Source organism: Pogona vitticeps, chromosome 6, assembly GCF_051106095.1.
Source record: "Pogona vitticeps strain Pit_001003342236 chromosome 6, PviZW2.1, whole genome shotgun sequence".
In the NCBI taxonomy this organism is placed as follows: domain Eukaryota; kingdom Metazoa; phylum Chordata; class Lepidosauria; order Squamata; family Agamidae; genus Pogona; species Pogona vitticeps.
The window spans coordinates 96,078,275-96,098,717 of NC_135788.1; positions in this window are offsets into that span (position 1 = coordinate 96,078,275).

Genomic DNA, 20,443 nt, shown 5'->3' on the forward strand with positions numbered 1-20,443 from the left:
GTACTAGTGAGTTTGTCCCTCCACCTGCAGTTTACATGGAGAATGATGAGTCTGAAAAGGAAGAAGTCTGCTCTCTGTGGGAACTCTCCATGTGAGTCAGGACACTGGAAAAACCAAGGTTCTGACACCTGTAGAACCTCGAGAGGCAGTACTTTTCCAGACCATTGTTCTCCCTGCATAGGGAGGCAACAGAAATGATGAAAAGAGGTGGCAAGGTTGGATTGCTCCCCTCCCCTTATGTGAGTTTCCTCTAATAGATGTAGCCTGAATAAGGCTTTTGTTGCACAACATGCCATAAAGATGCATAAACACATAAATATAAACAGGAAGATCTGTTCGTGTCTCAGAGACAGTACATCCTGTTAAGTTCAGCATCAGTTGTGTTTCTGGATTGCCCCTTCTGCAGAATATCACACTCTTTCTCAGGGTTAAGTCAAGCATGTCATTTTCTACTGTTGATCTATACCTCTGGGGAATTTCTGGCCTCTATGGTTGAGAAGCAGAAGCCAGTATTTTGGATAGCCACTAAATTTGCAAGGTTATTTGAGTATCTGTGATTCCAAGATATTAAAAGGCTTTGGTAGATAGGCTGAATCTTCTTGCAAATAAACCAGTTCTTGATGCACTTCATGCCAATCCAGCAGATGATGAACAAAAGCAGTTGGGTGCTTTACGGCCTTTGTGACTGAATTAGTGAGATGATTCCTCTAACTAGAAGATTCCGGAAACAGATGTAGAGTAGTGCTAATGAACTCTTCTTTAGACTTCAGCATCATACACGTGCTTGTAAATCAGATGTGTTAATGGAAATCAACTTGCCTGGGATAATTAGAACTTAATTAGTGGTTGATACTTCGTGTTCTTTGTGGGAGAGAAACATACCACCCTAACCCACACAGTGCAGAGGTCTGTTTCATTATTAAGAATGTGGGGAAGGTGTTAATAAGCTCTTTCTTCTTTGAAGTAGAGGTGACACCTCTTCTTCACTCTTCTTTTTAAAGACATGGCGGTTTGACTTCTTTTATTGTTGCTGAGTGTGGCTGACCCAATTTGACTCAAATAAGAACAGCTTTTCAAGGAGTTGAAGCAGTTCAGGGAGGGTGACGTGAAGCAAGTAAATGACTCATTTGGTACTTAGTCCAGCGGCAATGGATTTCCAGCTGGAACAAGACTGCATGGAGTTACTGCTTGGCCCGCTTCATTTCATGTGCTTTTAAAAAAATTTATTGTTGCTACAGCTTGCGCAAACTACTTGCTCTTTTGGGGCCATGCATTCTAATGATATAGGGTTCTTTAAAACTGTAAGCCTGTTTGTATTTCCTGGAAACTGGATTTCTAACTTCTGCCAGCATTATATCACTTCACTGTCATCCCACTCATAGGAATTGTAAAAAAAAAAACATGCTTGGGTGAGGTGTTGAGAATTCTCTGTTAGAGATCTCCACTCTCGCCTCACAAAACTTCAGTTCCCACAGTTTGTTGGGATGATTGGTGATGAGTGTTAGTGACATATCTGCAGTGTAAATATTCCCATGAAGAGCTTCAGTTTCTGGGGGGGGGGGACTTAGCAAATAAGTTGAATGATAAGAGATTCCGATAAAAGGAAATATTTCTTTACACTGCACAGAGTTAAACTGGTTACTGTCAATATAGTTGATAATCCCATAACTTCTTTTGCCTCTGAAATCAGGTAGACAGTAGTGAGTTGGAAAGATTCCCCTCCCCAACAAATAACACGAGCAGCTAACTAGTTATGGGGAAATTATAAGTCTGCTACAGATTTTAAAAATGAATTTAAAAACTAAGCATTTAGTTTTGCAGATTAAGGGGCCTGAGTGAAAGGGGTGCCCCCAATAACGATCGGCCAGCCCATCGCAGAATTCCAGGACATCGATAAATGCACCACCTTGGGGCCCTCAGGTAGCATGTGAAGGACTATGATAGCATTGGAAAAAGCCAAGACATTGGGAAATTGAATGTAGAGCTTGCCAGTGTGCAGCTGCATGCCAGGATGGAAACCCACATCAGTTGCTACTTCCTTCCTAAGATGTTTTAGTTCTACCAAATCTTTTTTCACCTGTCCCCGCACCCCCAGCAAGCGATTTCTCAAGTAATTGCTCAGCAAGCAACGTCTCAATCTAATCAATAGCAATTGTAACAGAACCAGTGGTAGGAATTCCTTCAGACTATGTCAAACACAGACTAAGCTAGAAAGTGTCACTATTACTCTGCACTTCTGACTCTTTTTTTCTTCTTCAATTCTTTATGGTTTCCACTGAAATTAATGGGCGTTAGGTACAATTTCTGGTGGATACAAGTGTACGGAGGTCTGCTTTAAATTCCCTAAAGTTTCCTCTATCTCCATGAAGCCAATCTGCCCTGGCTGTTGGGGATGAAGGAAGCCCTATATCTCATTCACCTTCTGACAACTATTTCCATTAGATCTTTAACAGAAAAGAATGCTTTTATTTTGGGAAGGGTGGGAACACCCCATGAGCCTGTCCGGGTGCCTTACCTTTTTTGGGACACACATTCTAATGATGTTGAGCTTCTTTAAAACTGCAAGTCTGTTTGTATTGCTTGGAGAAAACATTTACCTTTCCTTCAGATACCCCATTACCCTCTCTCGAAAGAGACAAAAGCAGGCACAGTTCCAGTTATTCTTTGCTCAAGGCATAATTGGACCATATCTTTTCCCTTGCAATATGCCTACTCTACCAATTAACAAGGCTGGAAATTTGATGTATAGGTGGTTTGTTCAGGAGCTCTGTCCAATTTAAAACTTAATTTTTAGATTTCCAGTGGTACCAAACCCTGCTACTATTCTTCCTTCCATTTTGCCAACTAGAAGCAGAAATGAGAAATCTGCTGCTGGCATTTAGGCAGAGATTTATAAAGTAACATCACAAGTTAAAGATGAGGTAAAACATTTAATTTGAAAGTCAAAAAGATATATAAGGGTCAGAATGAACACTAGGCAGATATATGAAGCTAAACTTAAGAAATTGACAAAAACCTGATCGATAGAGGGCAGAAGGCAGAGGAAAAATGAAAAGCTTTGTAATTTTTCAGAGCACAGTCCTGAAGACAAGGTGGAGCTTAGAGTTGAAATTTTACAGTGGATTAATACTGTGGCACTGAGGCTTGGTTGTATGACAGAGCATTTGGAGAGGCTGCACAGATTGGGTTCAAAATGTACTGGAAGAATGGATCCCAGAGATACCACAGGCTGTTTTGCTAATTTTCACAAGAAATAAATGTTCATGAAAGCAAGTCAGAGAGAAATCTGGCCAGTTGTCTTACAATGGAGCACTGGTCCAGGCGTGTGCTGATCTCTGCTATTTAACAGTGGTTTGGCAAAAATATATGAAACTGGAAACTGCCATTCTTGTGAAGCCCAATATGAAATATTTCTGGGGATACCCAATGTTTCTGAGAGTTTTCTTCACGGGGAAAAATGCATAAGATGACAGCAGTTGAGGAAGGTTTAAAAGGTTTCCATGAATGGGGCTCGGTGGACGAACAACAATGGGAATAGGAATGAACCCAACTGGAGGATCAACCACTCAATCCGTCTACTGTGTCAGATGAAGAAATATGAGAAGTTCAATGGAGAGATGAACTAGAAGGAGTATTGCCTGGTCCTTCAGCTGCAGAGGGAGAAACGACTGGATTGTAAAGGTGCTTAGGTAGTTTGAAACCACCTGAAAAAAAGAAAATGGTCTGAGATTTTGGGAAGAAGTGATTTGAATATTGTTATGATGCACTAGCTAAGAAGATTTAATGTGGACATAATCGAGCTTGGTTAACATTTTAATAGATAAACATGGTGGAAGTATAAGAGCGAAGAGCTGATGGATGATAATTAGAGGAACATACAGTAATGTAAATTTGGAAGTATCTCCTAAAGCTAGCTAAGCGGGGAGGGGAAATAGTTAAATAGTTGTAGTAGGTTGAGATAAGCTTGAAAAATAAAGGGTTAGTTAGAGGATACAGTATAGGGTAGGTAACTAAGCTGAAATAGCTGGAGAGTTACCCTTCAAGCTTTATTGTTTTTATATATTTAGTTGACTTAGTAACTAGATTTGGATAGATTGGAAGGGTAAGCAGATTAAGAAGGAGTAGGGATAAGAGGGGACCTCATTTGGATAGGTATGGGGTAGAACAATGTTTCCATGCCTTGAGTAACATATGAGTCTATACAATTCTTGAAAAGGAAGGGGCCCCCATAAGGACAAATGGTTTAAGCAGACTGTTCCCTAATGGTCCCGGTGGAGAGTTGCACTGGGTGGGGTGGTGACTTATTAAACTGCTATGCTTCCCCAGGTGGGATGCAAATCTCAGGGTGAGTGGTGGTGGAAGAGGAGGAGAAAGTTGCATTCCATCCTGCAAGCATTTCCCAGAAGAGAAGTTGCCTACTTAAAGCCCTGTTTATGAAAATATTGATTCATAATAGAAAACAGGCCTGCTCAACAGTAACACATAACCACATATCAGAACCCAACTTTGGAGAGGTAATTTTTGATTACAAAAAGATAGGACAGGATGGGGTGGTGGTAAGGAGGTGATTAAGCAACCAATCCCTATGCTTCATCATCTCAAATGTGTTTTGATTCAAATCATTGGAGTGCTTGCTTTGTGCTCTATGTAAATGTTCAAAAAAGTCCTTATTGCACTACAGCTACCAGAATCTCTGAGCCAGCAAAATTTGAGGGGGAGGGGGAATTGGTTAGGGGATTCTGGATTTTGTAATCCAAAAAGGGAACTTCCCCAATCTGGTAGTGTTGTTTGCCTCTGAAGTTGCCTTCTTGTATGTTCTTATGACCCCTTCGTTATGTTTCTTCTTCCTCCTCTTCACCTTTACTCAACTTGATTCTGAAGAGCTGTTGTGGCTTGGATTGAGAAAAAATGTACCCTCACAAAACCCTGGCTAGATGGTGTGAAAGAGATATGGGAGATCTTTAGAGGTTGTGGCAAAGCAGCCTCGCCAGCAACTAGTATCTGTATTTTGAAAAGAAAGAGAAAACAACCCACAATGAGAAATGGTTCAGAACCATTTGCCTGGGGCTTTGCGTGTTTGGGTTGTGCAGGTGTATATTTCAGCAAGTGAGGCTTCCTGATACAAAGTGTGTGTGAATGAACAAGAGACACAATATGTGTCTTGTAGTGAGTGTGGGAAAAATAGGCATCTGCTCTAGGACTGCGAAGTTGTGATATCAGTATGCCCTTAAGAATTAAAAAAATAAAACATAAGACTGTAAAGGCATCAAGAATGCATTCCTATGGAGGTGGGCTCCAAATTCTGTGATATTTGAACCCAGAACATGCATATTAGAGGAAAATGTTCACAAAAATTAGTACAACCAGGAAAACTGAATTCAAAAAGGCATATACTAAAGCCAAGTGCTTGCAGAAAAGGTACATATGTTAGGAGAAATTACTCACAAAAATGTATGTCATCTTTTGTGCACATATAAATGTTTTCAGTGCATACTTGTAAAGAAATGGCAGATTTGCAGAATAAGCTGAAGGAAGGTTGTTCTTGAAAAAAGGTGTATTTTACATAAAGCAAAACAAAGATTACTACATCCCATTGACAAATCTGTGGGTTCATGCTGAGTGGGACTAAGTCTGGATCCAACTGGGTTCCGTCCTCACACTAATATTCCCGTATGATATTTCACGTTCTGCAATATCTTATGACAACGCTACCCAAGAGTTCCCTCTGTTTAAAGGTGTTTTGTCCCACTTGCAAAGGAGTTGTAAACCAGTCATAATCTTAATGGTGTTGAGGAGTTGCTACCCTTCCTGCAAGTTCATGGTTGACAACAGTTTCCATGAATAAGCCTTCTGTTTTCCCATCCAACCTACGGTCCTCATCTGTATTTCCCGCTCTTTTCCTTCCTCAGGAATCCCTGCTCTGATCTCAGATTAGTGACTGGTGATAAGAGATGGCATTTCCCTGTTCAGCACTGAAGAAACCCTGCTCTCATTTGTGATCAGTCACTAGAGATAAGAAGGAATTTACTACGGTAACAAAATGTGATCTCTTTGCTGGCATACAGTGTAGTTACAGTATTTATGGGTCATGAAAATGGCAGGTGAAAGGCCCCAAGCAAGCCAATGATGGGATATCAACATAGGGGGGAGTCTTTGCCAAGGGACCTCTGAAATGTGGAACCATGTTTGGTCTTTGTCAAGTGCCAGAAGGCCACACAATATGTGGAGTTGACCTCCCTTTGCCTTGGTGGCCAGAAGCTGCATAGCTTTGTTTAATCAGAGCTTGGAAAGGTATTGTTTAAAATTAATTGTAGTTATAGCACCAAGCCAACGAAATACAATTAGCTGAATTATAAATTTAAAAGTAAAGTATACTTTATTTTTTAAAAAATATATATATACTTTATATTTTTTAAAAAAAAATTATTTATTTTAAATGATTTTAAACACACACAAAGCTGAACCCTACAATCCATTGGCTTAGGGTGCAAAATACATTGTCTTGCTGTTTAGCTTGTCAGCACCTCAACACGCACAGGAAAGCGGTAGCTCTTGAAACACATGGTATTTCTTTTCCATCATTCAGTGAGGCCATACACCAATAGCTATATAAAAAAGTAAGATGTTACCATTTCCAAAGGGTCGGCCATTTTAAGGACCTTTCATGTGTGTTACCTTGTTCTACCTCCTTTGTTCCTGATTGATCCTCAAAGGTCACAGGATTTGCCAGGACCCGTGTAGTCACCAGTTTTGCGCACAGAGGCCACAGCAGCTGAGTGACAAATTCCTTCATCAAGTTTCATTATAAAAAGAACTAAAGTGATGCTGCTTCAGAGTTAATGTTTGCCATCTCTACACTAGGTCCGCTCAGTCAGTTAAATGTTTTGCATGCTTTTTTATTTTTGTATTTATTTATTTAAAATATTTTTACCTCACCTTTCTCCTTAAAAAAGAAGCCAAGGCAGTTTACATTGTTAAAAGATAAGATTTAAAGCTAAAAACAGTAATTATACAAATACTAGAAAGGGTCAAATACCACACTACAACACAGTAAACACTACCAAACTGCTTCCCTGCAGAGCGTTAGATGGGGTTTCCTCCACTTACATAGCCTCTAATGGACAGAGAACAGGGAGAAGGGAAACACATTTCCTTCTGAACCAGATCATTTAGATGGCTGAAGTGCTTCAAAGCTCCTTTCTGGAGATACCTGGCCACTGATATCTTTTGCTGGAACAGCAGAGATGCAGCAGAGCAGTAATTTTGGCAAGGGGGATTTATTACAAAGGAGAAGCCACATTAATGCTAATGCGGGGGATGGATCAAAATGCTAAACTCCATCCTTAGTATAAAGTAATACAAAAAATAAACCAGAGGTTGGAGGAGGGCCAAAAAGGAGTGGAAACACACATGAAAAACCCTCTTATTAAGATCATACAGATATGAGGAGAAATTCCATCCAGTATTAATTTAAAGGTTACAAATGCTGCATCAGGAAGAGTCCAGAGTTTGCTATATCTAAAACAATGAAGTCTTTGCGAAGGCTTTCACGGACAGGATCTAATGGTTGTTGTGGAGTAGGAACTACTCCAGTCCTCTGAAGATGCCGGCCACAGAGACTGGCAGAATGTCAGGAAGAACAACCTTCAGAACACGGCCAAAGAGCCCAAAAAACCCACAAGAACCACAATGAAGTCTTGTTGCACTGTTAAGACTACCAGATTTATTACAGCGTGAGGACACAAAGTTAGTTTCACCACCAAGGAAGTGATGCTATTCCTAGTAAAATCCAAGCATAATATGACTTAGTTGTGCCTTAGTTGTTGAGAAAGGAAGTAACTGCAAATAAACAGTTGTTTGCAGCTAGTTGCTTCCAAGTTCTGTGGACTATAGCGCTGGCTTTGTAAACACTTACCCAACTTATGATGAGAAAACCCTTGTATTTTTCTAAATCACATGATAAGACTTCAAAAAGCACCACAAGTGTTATAATTTGACTCACAATTACTCACTCCTTACTTGCCTGGGCCAGGCTGAGGGCAAAGTGTATGAGTCAAAGAAGGTTCTTTTAAGATTGCCCAGGAGGAGTACGACTGAGGTGGAAAAAAGTAGCTATTTTTTTAAAGTTTAACTTGAACTCCAGTCTTTAAAACAAAGCTCCGAAGAGCCCTCTAAGTGAGCTTATCAGAACCCACTGCTTTTTCTGGAGCTAAAATGCCTCACCTGTTGACTTTCTTGGTGTAATGTAACCCTGAAAAGTACAGCCACTAACAATGAAAAATGGTAGGACATTGAAACCATAATTGCTTAAATGGATCAATTAATAAAGACAACAAGGTGAATCATTGAGAAATACCATCTTCTCTAATTAATTTGTGCTGTATATTTCTCCTTGGGGATTCAGCACTGAATCTGCTCAGCTGGAATACCAAAAATTGTAAGCTTTATAAAATTTTATTGGTTTTGTTTTGCAAAATGCCAAGTTTCTACTCCTGATGATGATAAACATTTTTGAAGGTGTATCAGCAATGTACCATCAGAAGTTCCTTCAGTTTCTGTGGGTGGAGTTTCTATATCCTGCACAGTTACCTGGTCATTCCTAATTACCATTGATGGATGAATATTCAGGCACACACATGTATGCATTGCATTTAAAGGACTTGGGAAAGTGATGAGGCTGCATGAATTAAATTCTGTTCCCTGACAATCTGTTTCAACTCTATTTACCACTATTACTATGTGCCATCAACTTACTTCCAACTTCATTTTTTATCATTAGCACCCTTCCTTAGTTTTGCAAAGGCCATAAGTGCATATACCTCATATTGAATCATCTTATTTTCCTGCTCCCTTCATCTTCCCAGAAGGGAAGGGCCTCTTCAATGGGCCTCCCGGCACAGTTGTTAAATTGCTATTCTGCTGCTAAAACTGCTCACAACCTGGGGTTCAATCCCAGGTAGCCAGCTCAAGATTGACTCAGCCTTCTATCCTTCCATGGTCAGTAAAATAAATACCCAGCTTGCTGGGGGGCACAATGTGTAGCCTGCATAATTAAGTTGTAAACCACCGAGAGAGTGCTTTAAGTCCTATGGAGCGGTATGTAAGCAGCATGCTTTGCTTTGTTTTTCCCCCAGTGAGCTTTGTTTTCTTGTTATTTAGTTTATTTATTTTAGCTCCTGGTGAGGCTTGTGCATAAATGCATTGGCAAAGCAGCTACCATGTTCTCTAGACCCACAAAGAGAGTATGGCTTAACAAGAAGTTGACAGTATATACCAGGATCCAGGTCTATAGAGCCTGTGTCCTGAACACACTCTTGTACTGCAGTGAGTCTTGGACCCTGCAGGAGAGGAAATGCGTTGTTTTGGATGCATTTTTGGTATCACCTGGTAGGACAAAGTTCCAAATAGAGTAGTCCTAGAAGGAGCTGGAATTTTTAGCATGTATACATTACAGAAACAGCGACATCTACATTGGCTTGGGCATGTCATGAGAATGGCTGATGGTTGGATTCAAGAAGATCTCCTGTATGGAGAATTAGTGCAGGGAAATTAGTGCGGATTTCTATATTGGCCATGCAATTATGTTCACAAGTACAATAGTATGTTCAGCAGTCTGCAGCATGTCTTTAATTTGCAATAAACATATGATTAGTTTCGCAGTATTCTAAAAATTGCTTTCCTGCTACATTTCTAACTTTTCAAATCAGCAGTCTTAAATGTGTCTTTTGATAGTAGCTTGATGGCATTATTAGCAAATGAGAACAAAATAATACCAGTATATTTAAGGTTGGTTATTAGCTAAGAAAGTTGCAGTGTTGCAGTGGAAGTACTGTACGCCTTTGAGCACTAGCTGTTTACAACATAAGCCAGGGATGGGCAATCACCTTCATACTGTGCTCGTGGGTTTCCCAGAGGTATTTAGCTTACCACTGTTTGGGAGATGACGAGGAATGGATGAGCCTTTGGCTAAAATCTCTCCTGCCAATGCCCTTCAGTGAACGAGAGTGGCCCAGGTTGGTTCGCCTCCGCTACAATTAGCAGCCCTATAAAATAATGAAAGCGGGAAACCAAGAGAATGGATTTTTCCACCTACTCTTCTTTAATTTTGATTTTATTCTGTGAATTAAAACTGAAAGCCACACATCTTTTGACTGATCTTGAGATCAAACCACAATTGAATACTTAAGCTTTTGCCAAGGCCTTTATGAAATAATCACAAAACACAGAATCAAGCCAGTTTTTTTAAAAAAATTGTCCACAGAAACCATAACCTTTATAACCCAAAACACAATGTTACCCCTGACTGCTGTGTGTGTGTGTGCGTGTGTGCGTGTGTGCGTGTGTGCGTGCGTGCGTGTGTGTGTGTGTGTGTGTGTGTGTGTGTGTGAGAGAGAGAGAGAGAGAGAGAGAGAGAGAGAGAGAGGGTGGGGGTGGGGGGGAGAGATGTAAAACAGTATGTACTTGTCCAAGTTACCATGAATCAGGTAATTTCTAACTGCTATGGAGAGTTTAATAATGGTTTACAAGAAAAGTTTCAAACACTCTCCCACTCCCATTTTGAAGGTTTTCTAAGTTACAAAGAGCTGCACACATGGTTTATTTGGGGGGGGCACTAATTTGTAGCTGGTGTTAATTTCTCATCTCGAACTATGCACCCCGGCTTCTAGAAGCAGGGATGTGCCATGGCCTGACCACAGGACACCTATAGGCAGAGAATAAACCATATAAAAATTCTCATGAGGGGAAGAGATGAAATGTCTGTATATTATACAGATTTCTTTGTTTCTGCCCTAGTGAGTTTTAGCATCACAGGAGGCAGCAGAGATGTCTGTAATTTTGTTCCATGTTTGACCACAAGAGGGCTGCCTGGCACCAGATGGAGATTCTTATGCAAAATCGAAAACTACTAAACAAGAATTACAGAGCCTGTTTTATTTGCCCAAATTATATACTGTAAGTGAAATAATGTGCAGGCTTTAGAGTTACACTGCATTCTTGGCTGGGTAGTTTGTTTGTGACTGGTTTTCTGAAAACAAGCAATGTGTGCTCTTTGAAAATTTGTTTCCCACCACTACTTTTAATTTGGTGTTAATTACAATAATTTCCTTTTAAGGAAAGGATGGCAGCATCTGCAATGTCCCAAACAGACACAATGCTGTAACTAGTTTGCATTTTTGATTGTTGATAAAACAAGTAACAAGCCCTCATGACTCCCAAGTGGTCCAACAGCTCAGTGCAAAGGTGTTTGCATGTATGTTGTGCACATGGTAGAGATCTGCCTTCGCTCTCTTATGCAGGCAAACACATGCACACAATTTATTTTGCCATTCTTGCATAAAGATCTGCCTCCTATGACATTGCAGGATCTGTCACTTGGCCCCAGGGAATAGGAAGTTGCTGACCTAGCAAATCTTAGTATTAGTGGCTATGTGCTTCTTTCATGATCAGAAGTGGCTGCTGGGAAGAGTATGATAGTGCTGAAGTTTTTACAACCTCGCATGTTGCCTGTGGTTTGAATGACTAGGAGGGACTTTCGTGGGTTGGGGTGACTGTCAATTTATCCAACACTAACCAATTGTTCACTCTCCTGCCTCTGAATTCAAAGAGAGTCCTACCACTCCATTCAGTGCTTTTTCCCTCTCTAGAGTCTGTTGAGGTCTGTAGCTGAAAGCAATCATATTTGTCATTTTGCTGTTGATCTGTAAGTAAATGAAACATTTTTATTCTTTATACTATTAATGTCTCAGAGGGAGTTATTGGAGACTGTAAGTGCCAGTTAATGAGAAAGGGATGGTCTACTCTGGAGAATTTGAAGCTATTCTGCTCTGTTAATTCCTGGTCTTCTGCTGTGCAGCTACAGGAATTTAACTAAAATTCAAAATTCTGCAACAGATACTTCTCTCACGTTCTGCTGGGCGTTTGCTGCTAGCATTAGATTGGCTGCTATAGAATCAGAATGATGGCCTAAAAGGGCTTTCCTTATATTTCTGTATCCTGTAATCTTATGGAGCAATGCCCTTTCCCCTCTCTCTTTTTTTCTCTGGCACTCTCTGCACAAACAGGCAAACATCTTGTTGTTGGTTTTGTCCTTGCATATCTCTTTTTTCCTCTCCCCAGTCATGCTTGGGAAACCCGGTGGCTTGTGTCATGGGATACCCAGCCCTACGCTTTTCGCTGCCTTTGTTTCAGAGAAGCTTCCTCTTTTATAAGAAATCAGATTCAGAGTTCTGCAAAGAAACTGCACTCACTCACTCTCTCTTTCCTTCCAGTCCACTCGCCTCAGGAGGGAGTTTTAAAAAAAGAAAAGAAAAAGCTTTCTCTCCTCCCACAGTTTCCTGTCCACATGGTGGCAGGCATGACTCAAACCTTAAAAGGTGCAATGTATAAACCGCATTTTTAAGCCTGCTGTGTCATGTGAAATGGAGGAAATAAACTTTTGTTTCATATTAAAGGGTACGTGGAAAAAGTAATCTGATGGACTCACAGAGGGGCATGCCTCCTGCCCTTTAAAGAAAGAGAAGTGGAGAGGGCATGCAACTGTCACACGTGGCAGATTTTATGCAATAGATAATCGAGAGAAAAAGTTGGAGGTGGGCATCTTAAAATACAGTTGTTTCTACAAGCGAAAATTATTTGACTGAGGAAGTCAGAAAAGTGGCACATTTACCCTCAAAAGTACATGCTTACTTTGGGAAGTGTGACTTTGCTGCAGGCAGATGCAGTGCGAGGGACTCAAGGAGCCAGCCTCTCCCGTAGCACAGATAGCTCTCTCACCTGGTAGGTCTCACACCTACCTATCTGTGTGGTTAGGAGGGATGGCTTTTTATTAGGGTAGCCAAGTGCTTTACTTTACAGGGGACAGTCCTCAAATATTAAATAGAGCCTATTTCAAGGGCTGTCCGAGAACTTTTTGACAGTGCATTACGTGTAATGAGTAAGGAAAAAAAAAACCAGCGAGATTACATTTTAAAAGCAATACAAAGTTACTTTTAGGGGGTAACAAGCAATGTTTTCTAGTTACCTTTTAAAGATTTTTTTTTCATTTTTAGATGCATTCAGGACATTTTTATTTATTTATTTATTTGATTTATATCCCGCCCATCTGGTATATTCTATACTGCTATACAGATAGCAGTTCTCAGACTTTATGCTGTTGCAAAATAATAGAATCAAAGCTCTGTAGAGCTGGATGGAGAAGATGCCCAAGGGTTCCTGAGCCCGGCTTCCTACAGAAGCAGACACTGAACCCAACTTAACAGTCAGATGTGCAACCTTTGCTTAAAGACCTGGTGATGTGCAGAACGAGGTGTTACATGTAGGTTAATTTACTCCTTTTGGTTGCCTTCTATTTACATCGATAGGGACTACAAGTGCAATGCAATTTGTAAATGGTGTTTTGCATATATATTTTCCTCCTAGTTTAGCTATATAAGCATAGCAAATTAAACTGTTCCAACATTGATGCAAGTGCTTATCGTGTCATGTCAGTTTGGTGCTATTTCTCTTTTTTAAAAAAAGAAGTAATTTGAATGGCGAAAGGGGTGGGCAAGAGGGTGGTAATAATAATGGCATGAGAAGGGAAGGGGAAAACGTTGTGACATGAGTACACTTGAAATTGCCTTTCCACAAAAATTAATTAATTCTGTATGAATAAGGACAGCAATTTATCTATAAGGTGTGGTATAGAGAACCCTTCCATGTGGTTATGCCTTTAATCTCCTTAAATATTTCTGTTACCCTTATGACTTCTACAAAGCAAGGATGTGTTATCATGCCCAGCAGCCAAAGATGCATACTAACTTCATTGCAGTCCATTTTTGATTTTAAGAACTTTCTAATATTTGAAAGGATTCCTGGTGTGGTGTAATGGATAGAATGATGCACGAGGACTCTGGAGAGCAGGGTTCAAATATACACTCAGGTATGGAAACTGGCCCCGGAAGTGGAACTGGTAAAACCACTCCTTAAATATCTCACTATTAGGTTCACTATAAGTCGGTTCTAACTTGATGGTACAGAGCACAACATATTTAAAAATCTTTTCATACTTGGAAAAGGAAGAAATTGGATTTTAATGTAAGAGAAAGAAAAGGTTTTCCCATCCATACCCACAAACGTTTTCTATCTTTCCCCCCCCATTATTATTACTGGAACAGACATGGTGCTTTGTTAAATTTGAAAGTCTGGTTACACTAGAGTTGATCTTGACTATCCGTGGGCACGTTTCTATCTCCTCCTTGCACAGTTTCAAGACTATGATGATCATTATAATTAATGTTCCCTCAAGTCAGTCTTGTCTGATGGTGAGCCTCCCAGGGTTTTCTAGGCACAAAGTACTCAGAGGTGGTTTACTACTCCATTCTGTTGACGTATCAGTCCAAAAAATAAAATAAAAATAAATAATGAAGAAGACCAAAACACTGTGTCACCTTGAAGACTAACTACTGTATTTTAACATGAGCTTTCATGGACAAGTCTACGGTACTTCCATAGTTCGCTTCCTCCTTTGGTGGTGGTTCTGGATGGTGCAGCTTGTGCAGCCTCTTCAGTCACATACACAACCACCAGATGATGTTGGCTGGCCCATCTCCTGGGAGGTACAGTGGAGAGTCAAACTCTCAGCCATAGCCCAGGTGCTCCATCCATTGGGCTATTCAAGCGATAGACAGCCTACCACAATCCAGCACCTACAGTTCAGGGTCAAAGAAGTAAAATGTATTAATAGTGTAAGCAGCCACATTTAAAAGAATAGTTTCATCCAGAAGCATAATGCGCAATTGTCATTCATTGGCCAAACACCTTTAGAAATAAATATCTTTGTAGGAATGCAATGATAAATATGTATGTCAATGGGAATATTAATGTGATTTTTTTAAAAGGCAAATTTTATTAGGAAGTATTTAGCAAGAGTTATTCCTTAGGATTATATCTATATGTATATATATATATATTGCAAGGCATTTCATGCATGTTCCAAAGTTCCCCTTGATTGTTTATTTGCTTACTTGCTTGCCTATTTCAAGTCCCAAGTTTTATTCTCAGCACATTTACAAAAATCCTTGGCATGACTCTATATTTGAGTATCCCCTAGGATTACAACCCCTGGAGCACAAACATAGGGGAAGAAACTACGTGAATCTCTCCTGTTCTCTCTCTTTTGCAAGATCACAGTTTCTATCCATCACCCTTCCCATTCCTAATGTGAGAAACTGGAACGTGTTTCTCCTATTATCACCTTTGAGGTGATGATGAGCCTGTAGGGATGACAGGGAGGAGGAAGAGCACAGGGCGGGGAAGGAGGCACAGCCGAAATCCACAGCACCACTGCACCCGCCTTGTCACAATATATCACATGGTTCATACTCAACCAGTGCGCTAAAAATCCTTGAAGCGCCACTAGGCCAGAGGGAAGCCAGGCGAAAAGGCCTGGTTCATCTATCAAAAAAAGGCACTAAATTGCTTCACTTTGTATGTGAGATGGGGAGATGGCTGATGAGATGGGAGAAAAGGAGAAGAGAAAACCCAGCTCTGAGGTGTGATGGAGGATAAACTAAGCTAACAAGGAGATATTTAAAGGCAAGGAGGAACACAATCTTGTGGCTAGTGCACTAGAGAAATGTGGACACTGTTGGCTGAAAAATTCTCCTTCACATTTCTCCTCAGGAGCAATCAGCATAAAATTACAGAGTGCAGATCAGATCCAGTGCTGGTAATTGCTGCTAATAAATTAAATAAAAGCTTCCTGTTTGTTTGTTTGTTTGTTTTATTTTTTTACCTCATTTTTCTCCTAAAATGAACCCAAGGAAGCTTCCATCATTAAAAGGCAATATTAAAAGCTTTAAAAATGTTATTCAAATATTAAGGAAGAATTCATAACATATTTAAAATGTTATGTAAAAGCATTATGAAAAACAGACTTACGAGAATAAGTAACAATATGTAAATCCTACCATTCACTGTCTCTCAATCACTGGTTCTCAAACTGGGGTCCCCAGATGTTCTTGGACTGCAAATCCCAGAAGCCTTCACTACTTGCTGTGCTGGCTAGGATTTCTGGGAGTTGCAGTCCAAGAACATCTAGGGACCCCAGTTTGAGAACCACTATCCTAGAGATGTTGGTCATCTCATGAGAAGAGAAGACTCCCTGGAAAAGACCCTGATGTTGGGAAAGTGTGAAGGCAGGAGGAGAAGGGGATGACAGAGGATGAGATGGTTGGACAGTGTCATCGAAGCTACCAACATGAATTTAACCCAACTCCGGGAGGCAGTGAAAGACAGGAGGGCCTGGCGTGCTCTGGTCCATGGGGTCACAAAAAGTAGGACACGACTTAATGACTAAACAACAACAAATCCTAGAGAGTCAGTCACTAAGGAAAACCTACCTGAAGAGAAAGGTCTTTGCTTGCTGAAGAACAGCAAAGATGGAGTTCCAGAGTCTGGGAGCAGCAACAAGGCTGCAGTACTATATGGTCCCCTACTGTGTCCCTACCAAACCAACCTGTGAAGATGGGGGGGGGGACCAAGAGAAAGGCCTCTTCTGATGATCTTAGCTCTGGAGCAGGCTCATAGAGGGAGAAACAGTTTTCCCTCCCTTTTAGGTTCCAAGACTCTTTTTTTGCTTGAGGGAAGCCTTTGAGAGGCTTGAGACAGAGGAGGGGCGAGCCTTGTCAGAAATCACTGCTGGCTGTGGTCCCAGTCCTGGCAGAGGTAATCCAGTGGCAAGTTTTGACTAGTAAAGATGCCCTGTTCCCAATCCTGAGGCTCCCAAAAGCTTCCCAGGGCAAAAGGGAACCTGAGAGGGGAGGGGCTAGGAAGGTGTCAATTGATTTAAATTAAATATTACCAGCACTGGATCTGGTTTGCATGGCAAGACTTTCACATGGTGAGAGAGAAAGAGAGTTGGAATGATACAGTTCTGGACTTTAACTTCAGGCACAGAAATGTTTCAGGGAACCTGCGGTGAGTTTTTGTGATCTCTCCCAGGTGTGTGAACTTGGCCCAGACTGTGAAGTTAGTCTGACAGTGAATTCCCACATCTTTGCAAATTTAGGCACTGCTTAACAAGAAATCTGTTACAGCAGTACCAGCCATGGTGATAGACAATAAAACACAATAGACAAACATGTGAAAATGAAACATGGTTCAGAAATAATTAAAAAATGCCTGCATTCATTTGTTCATTCTCTTTCTGTCTTTGCTATAGCCCTATACATAATAGAAATGTATGTGGAAAGCCCATGGAAAAAGAAGTGTTTTTAGAAGGTGCTTAAAATGGTGTCATACGTCTTAATTCCAGAGGATAGGGATAATTATAACTAAAAAACATTTTCAAGAGGTTTCAGGGTAATTATAAAAAAGGCATGCTGGATGCTCTTTTCTGAAATGAAATGAAAGATTTATATTTGTGGTGCATTAAAGGTTTCCCACAAAAGATCAAAGATACTGGGCATAAAGGATGAAATAGTCCCTCAGCTAACCTGGGCTTAAATTGCTTGGTGCTTTGTACACTATCAGCCACACCTTGAACATGGGCCACCCCAGCAGGATATGCACAGCCTACACAAGTCTTTCAGCACATGTGCAGTGTGTTGACAATATGTTATTCTCAGAGCTGGTAAAAAATATTGGTCAAGACTACAACCCCAAGGACCCACCTACCCCTGCCATGATAGTCACTGGCTGTTGTGATTCATAGGTTCTGGACTTTGTGGCCCAAAAAAGGCCACTTTCCCAAATTCTGATTGCTCTTCACTTCTTCACTTGCTGCACTATTATACCAAAGCAGGGATGGGCTTGATGCAGCCCTCCAGATGTTGTTGGATTGCAGTGCCCATCAGCCCTAGTCAACATATAATCAATTGTGTGGAGTGGTGAGAGTTGTAGCCCAATACGTGGCGGGCTGCACCATGTTCACCCCTGGTTGTCAAGGCTCCTTCCCTGTTTTTCATTATCTCTGCCTGTCCCTCACTTGCTGAACCATATCCCCCACTACAGCATTTGGGAATTCAGAGTGCAGGTTTGAGAACAGAAAAATAAACAAGGCACCAGGCCTCAGCTACAGCAACCACAAAGTTGTTCCCCTTTACTGAATCCTAAAATGGAGCTCTTCTGGGGACTTTTCCCTCTGTCTCTTCCCCCCACCCCTCCACAGCTGGGGTCATGGGGTATGGTGGCTGGCCTTTTGATTTCATGAGCAACCATAGAGAGGGGTGTAGGAATTTAAGAGGCATGCTGCAAAGGCAATTCAAGTCCTCTTTTTCCCAACACGATTGCCAGAGGATTTGTGACAGCCTTTTCATTCCCCTGCCCCCAGCAACAAACACCAGAGTGAGAAGAATTCTCTTTCAGATCACCAAGCTCCCTCAGCCCCAATGGCCAACATGTCGGCTCCTGTACCCTGACTAAATATCAACCTGCACCCGAGATCAAAGGCCTGTGACCACAAATTAAATGTGGAGACAGGATTTGGCATGTGTACACTTTTTTCCCAGATTGCTGGATCTAGAAGAGGGCTAAAAATGACAAGTCACAGCTTTGGGGAGATTGGCATGTTTGAGGTTTTGTTTTTGTTGCAACATGTGTGTGCGCGCGCATGTGTCTGTGTGTGTTTAAACACAGAGACACAGAGCGTGTGGAGGACCTGCAGGGCAAGTGATCACACTGTCAGGAGGCGACAGAAGTGAACTTCCCATGACATTACTATACATGACTCTTCCCCCTTGGACCCCCCTCTTTTTGATATATATAAATATATTTCTCTTCTGTCATGGACAGTGCTTCAGCCAATCCAGCCATGGGGGTAGATCTCAGCTGTCAGAGTTGATCTATGTTGGGGGTAACATTTTCCAAAGCAGTAAGTGGGGTTAAATTGGGGGTCATTGGTATCAAACATCAAAGGGTGTTTGTTTATCAATCCAGCCTCTCCTCCCCTCCCGCAAGCTCCCCTTTTCCAGGTCAGCTGCTGCCATCTCTCTCAGCACCCCCGTTCCTGATATGATCTGAGGTGCTTGTCCCAGTAATCTTCAGTCTGATTGGCTTGCATGTGTATCTCCTCTGCCAGTGGAAGGCCGTTGGCACTAGAGAGAGAGAGAGATGGAGAGGCTACAGAACTAAACTTAACCACAGCAATGGGATTCATGAACAGCGGGTGGCATAGAAATTGCTGTGCCAGCCTCCTTGCTGGCAGGCATCTGTGGGCTGCCCACTGCTCTTGCCCTTTGGCATCCAGATGGACCAGCTGCTTATCTTGTTTTCCTTAACTGCAACATATATATAATTTGATTTTACGTTTTTATCACAAAAGTTCCAAATGGAAGAAAGATCAACTTCCAAGAGATACCAAGGTTCTACCTGGCAATCTTTCTGAGACGGACTCATTTAGTCTATGCAGCTTTCTCCAGTCTGGAGCCCTTGAGATATGTTGATGGGTGAATATTAAAGATCCCTAGAATAGGGAGAGGTCTACAGAGAAACAGTATTGAATAATTCCCGGTCAGCTGAAGACAAGGTCCTTGCTATGAGTTGCCCCTCAGACCACTTCAAATAAGAACTCTGAGTCAGGATCACTGGCCCAGAAAATATCATAGCTCTGGAATCTTCCAGATGCAGAGTCTGAGAAGGAACTCCACAAGGACATGCCTCGCACAGGGTGGTTTATCGAGAAAGAGTACATTCATTACCAGAAGTGGAGAGAATTGCATGGGCTTTGGCCATGCACACTTACAGGGATCAGAAGTATTATATCTGGGAGCCAGGTATTCTAGCTCTGAGAATACCTCAGCCTGGACGGACACAATCTTTTCTAGATAGGTGGGATGTTCTGGAAGTTTTAATTCAGAAAAAGGTAACTTTCATCCATCTTTGCTCATTTATCTGGATAGATGCACATTTAATAATTGTTCTGATGTACATCTGATGCAGTCTAGAAAAAGTTATGCCGGATGAAACTCAATCAGTAAGAGGTACAAGACTCTCTGCTCTTGTGTTGTGACAGAGTAAAATGCAACCTCCATAAAAAATAATAATAATCCTCATATCTAAACAGAAAAAGAGCCTATTGCCTCATGAAGAGGAAAAGAAAACTATGGTCAGTTGTGTACTTCTTCAGAGTTTGGAGCAGTGATAAAACTTTAAAGTGCATTTACTTCCTGAATGCCTATGGGTGTTGGAAATAAGAACGCAGAAGAGTAATAATAATAATCATGTGTCATCAAGTGAATTCCTACTCATGGTGACCCTTTCCAGGATTTTGTACATAGAGAATACTCAGAAGTAGTTTACCATTCCCTTATTCTGGAGGCATCCTGGGGCTGTACAGGTTGCCCAGGGCTGGTTCTACTCACACTGAAGAACTGAACTCCCAACCTCAGGGTCTGCAGCAAAATTTACCTAAACCACTGAGCTATCCCCAGCCAGTTTCAGGTTCAAATCAGTCATAATGTCC